Below are 4,313 nucleotides of genomic sequence, written 5' to 3' on the forward strand. Positions count from 1 at the left end.
TGTTTCTTCTCCCTAAGGCAACCAAGCCATGTATAAAATGAAGGTCTTACCCCTTTGCCACTTCACAAGTGTCAGTTAACCCCTGCCATGAGCAGCAACTGAGGTCAAGTATGTATGGGGTCATATGGACAGAAATAACATATCTAGAGGCTGTGACTTCTGCCTTCTGATCGCTTAAGTGCTGACACAGGGAAGAAGTTTCCACTTGTATTGTGTGGCATCAAAACAGAATCAGAACCAATGGGTGGAAGCTCTCATTGTGGAAGCAAGCCCTCGTCGTGTCAACTGGCACCTTGGAAGGAGTGGTCACTGAAGGGTGGAGGCCCCAAAGCTTAATAGTGTTTGATACCTTGAACCATAGGGCATAGTTGGGCAACCTGGTACAGTGGAAAAAGCACTCAATTTGGCAAACTCAGATTTGAGTGAGATCCTCCCAAATACAACTTGAGTGGCTTTTTCCACTGAACCAGGATGCTGATGTCCTGAAACAGGGTGGCATGAATTGGATGGAAAAACTCTTTTATTCATGGTTTTAACCCTTTCTCCTTCCTACATTCTTTCTTTTTTTTTTTTTTTTAACAGTGGTTAGATGCCACGAAGTAAGTGGCAATGCCTTAACCGTATGCGTGTTGTTAGGCCCGAAGGCCTCTTCCATCCTTGTCAAGGGGAGTGCTAACCTTCTCTCCTTTCATACAACACCCTACATTCTTATTGAGCCCAACAACTTCATCACCCTATGGTTCAAAGTATCAAACTACCTTAAAGATTTAATTTTTAATTTATTTTTGGCTGTGTTGGGTCTTTATTGCTGCATGCTAGCTTTCTCTAGTTGCGGTGAGTGGAGGCTACTCTTCGTTGCGGTGTGCGGGTTTCTCATTCCGGTGGCTTCTCTTGTTGCAGCACGGGCTCTAGGCGTGTGGGTTTCAGTAGTTGTGGCGCACGGGCTTAGTTGCTCCGAGGCATGTGGGATCTTCTCAGACCAGGGATCAAACCCGTGTCCCCTGCACTGGCAGGCCGATTCTTATCTACTGCGCCACCAGGGAAATCCCTCAAACTACCTTAAACTGAGAGAATGGGGAAAAAAAAAGCAACAGTTCTTATTTTGGACTAGACTCTAGTGTTTTCCCATGAAGACTTATAAACATTGTCCAGTCCATGCAATGACTAACAATCTGCCCAAGGCCTTGCTGCATGTACCCTGCCTCTCGGGTAGCTTTCTTGGGAACTCACCCAGCCTGAAATGCAAACAAGTGTTGGTCACTGGAGCAGGGGCCTCCCTTGAGTTGTCTAACTGCCTCTGAGGTTGCACCTCCGTGTGCACATCCTCCATGTGAGATGAGAGGTGATTGTGCATCTGCACTTGCGGGTAGGGGATAGGACCTCCGGAGAAAAGCAGCAATTATGCTGCATGACACCATGTGTTAGTACTCATTTATTTGACCAAATATTTATCGAGCATCTCCTATGTGCCGGGCACTGAGTACAATGGTGAACAGACCTAGTTCCCATCTTCTGGTGACTCACAGTCCAGTGGGGATAAAGACAAGTGAGTAGATTATTACAGTCTGGATAACTGTGCCAGTGACACACACTCTCACAATGGAGAGTCCTGACGCTTGGGAATTGAGGATATAACGGTGGCATTTCAAATTATCATGGGAAAGAGGCGTTATTCATTTCATGGTACAGGCTAGCCCCTTCGAAAAACTACCTAGCTAGATTCCAATCTCACTTCTCCCAGAACACATTCCAGGGTGTTCCAGCAAAGATTTAACTTTAAAACATGAACTTATAGGAGTGCCAGAAGAAAATATGGATCATTTCTTTTTAAAATTATCAAGAGTGGGGAAAGACTTTCTAAGTTTGCTACAAAGCCAGAAGCCATAAAAGAAAAGTGATAAATTGGATTATATTCTTAAAAGGTTTCTGAAGGATAAGAGAAACCAGAGAGATGACTGAACAGGAAAAAATATTTGTTACATAAATAGGGAAGGATCGATGTTTCTAATTGAAAAACGTCTTTTATAAGCTAATAAGATGTAAGATAAACATGTCAATAGAAAAATGGGCAAAAGGCAATTCATGGAAGAAATACAAATAGTTGGCAAACATATGAAAAATGATTACATCTCACCAATAATAAAAGAAATGTATACAACCATAGTTTATTATGATGAGAATTTAAACCAGTACAGCCTTTCTGAAGGGCAGTTTGGCAACATGCATCTGTATTAGTTTTCAAGGGCTGCTGTAACAAAGTATCACAAACTGGGTGGCTTAAAATGAAATTTATTGGGGCTTCCCTGGTGGCGCGGTGGTTGAGAGTCCTCCTGCCGATGCAGGGGACACGGGTTCATGCCCCCGTCCGGGAAGATCCCGCATGCCGCGGAGCGGCTGAGCCCGTGAGCCATGGCCGCTGAGCCTGTGCGTCCGGAGCCTGTGCTCCGCAATGGGAGAGGCCACAACAGTGAGAGGCCCACGTACCGCAAAAAAAAAAAAAAAAAAAATTATTGTCTCATAGTTCTGGAGGCTAGAAGTCCAAAATCAAGGTGTCAGCAGGACCATGCTCCTTCTGAGATTCTGGGTAGAACGTTTCCTTGCCTCTTCCAGCTTCTGGTGATGCCTGGCAATCCTTGGCTTACAGCTGCATCCATCCAATCTCTGCCTTTGTCATCCCATGGCCATCTTCACATTGTCTTCTCTTTCTGTGTGTCAGTGTCTGTGTCCAAATTTCTCCTTTATATCAGGACACCAGTCATATTGGTTTAGAATCCAACCTAACGACCTCATCGTAACTTGATCATCTGCAAAGACCCTATTTCCAAATAAGGTCATTCACAGATGTTAGGGGTTAGGAAATTGACATACTTTTTTGTAGGGGGCCTTGCCACACGGCTTGTGGGATTCTTAGTCCCTGACCAGGGATTGAACCTGTGCCCTCGGCAGTGAAAGCATGGAGTCCTAACCACTGCACCGCCAGGGAATTCCCTGGCATACCTTTTTGAGGAATACAGTTTAACCCATAATAGTATCCAAATGTAAAATGAACGTACCTGTGACTCAGCAATCCCATATTTAGAAATTTACTCTCAGGAGATTCCTAGACGAAAAGCAAAGAGGTTCAGGATAGTATTGTTTATATAGTGAAAAATTAGAAGCAATCTAGTAGTCAGCTGTGTATTGGTCAAAAATGTTATTCTATACAATAGTATGAAACCAATAGAAATGGAGACGTAATTCTATATTTATGGCCATAGGTAAGCAATCACAACATATTGTGTGAATGAAGCAGATTATAAAGCAGCGTGTGTATTGACTTTGTAAACTTGTACACTTAAATCTAAGTCAAGAGAGATGTACCCCAGTATAACAGTGGCTCCCTCTGAGTTGGTGGGATTCTTAGAGATTGAAATTGTCTTCTTTCCATTGTCTGAGGATGTTTGGATTCGTTTATAAGTCAAAAAAAACAATAACTCCTCCTTAAAGGGCTCTTACCGGGGTATGGGAGGCCAGAGCACGGGGGTGGGACTGGGAGTCGTCTTGAAGCCCACGGTGTCGCTCTGTTCTCCTCTAACAACAGCAGCCATGCAGGCCTTGCGCCTTGTCCCCGGCCCCCATGCCTTCCCTGAGGTCACTGAGGGGAGATCTCCCCGGCCCAGATGGAAGGTCAGCGTGTAGATATTTGGGGGGTGCGGTGGGCAGGGGGCAAATGAAAGGGGGTCCCTGCCCACTTCTCCTCATTTCCAGAGGCGAAGAGCCCCATGAGAGAACCCTTGAATATGTTGCCTTAATATGGGCAAAGGAACTTTGCAGATGTGGTTAAGTTAAGGACCTGGAGGTGGCGAGAGTACCCTGGATGATCTAGGTGGGCCCCAGGTAATCACCAGGGTCCTTCCAAGAGGGAGGCAGGGGGCCAGAGTCAACAGTAGGAGATATGACCATGCAAGGAAGAGGTTGGAGTGATGGAGGAAGGGCCTGAGCCCAGGAAGGCAGGTGGCCTCTAGGAGCTGAAAGAGGCAAGGGAAATGGATGCTCCCCTGGGACAGCTATGTGGAGATAGCAGTGATTTCAGTTCTCACCCTTGAACTTTACTCCTTCTCTTGATTCCCAAATGCTAGTTCAGGAGCCTTGCTACCACTCAACTCTGACTGGGGCTCAAGTTGGTCCTGCTCTGTTCATAATACCTAGAAATTGTATGTGTCCTGTCAGTTCAACGTGGTTATCTCTCTACTGGGCATCCTCCCCTAGATATACTTTGCAGTGGCTTTAAAACATGACCACAGATTCTTTTTTTTTTTTTTTTTTTTTTTTTG

This window comes from Lipotes vexillifer, unplaced genomic scaffold, assembly GCF_000442215.2.
Source record: "Lipotes vexillifer unplaced genomic scaffold, Lipotes_vexillifer_v1.1 scaffold2612, whole genome shotgun sequence".
NCBI classification, from domain to species: Eukaryota; Metazoa; Chordata; class Mammalia; order Artiodactyla; family Lipotidae; genus Lipotes; species Lipotes vexillifer.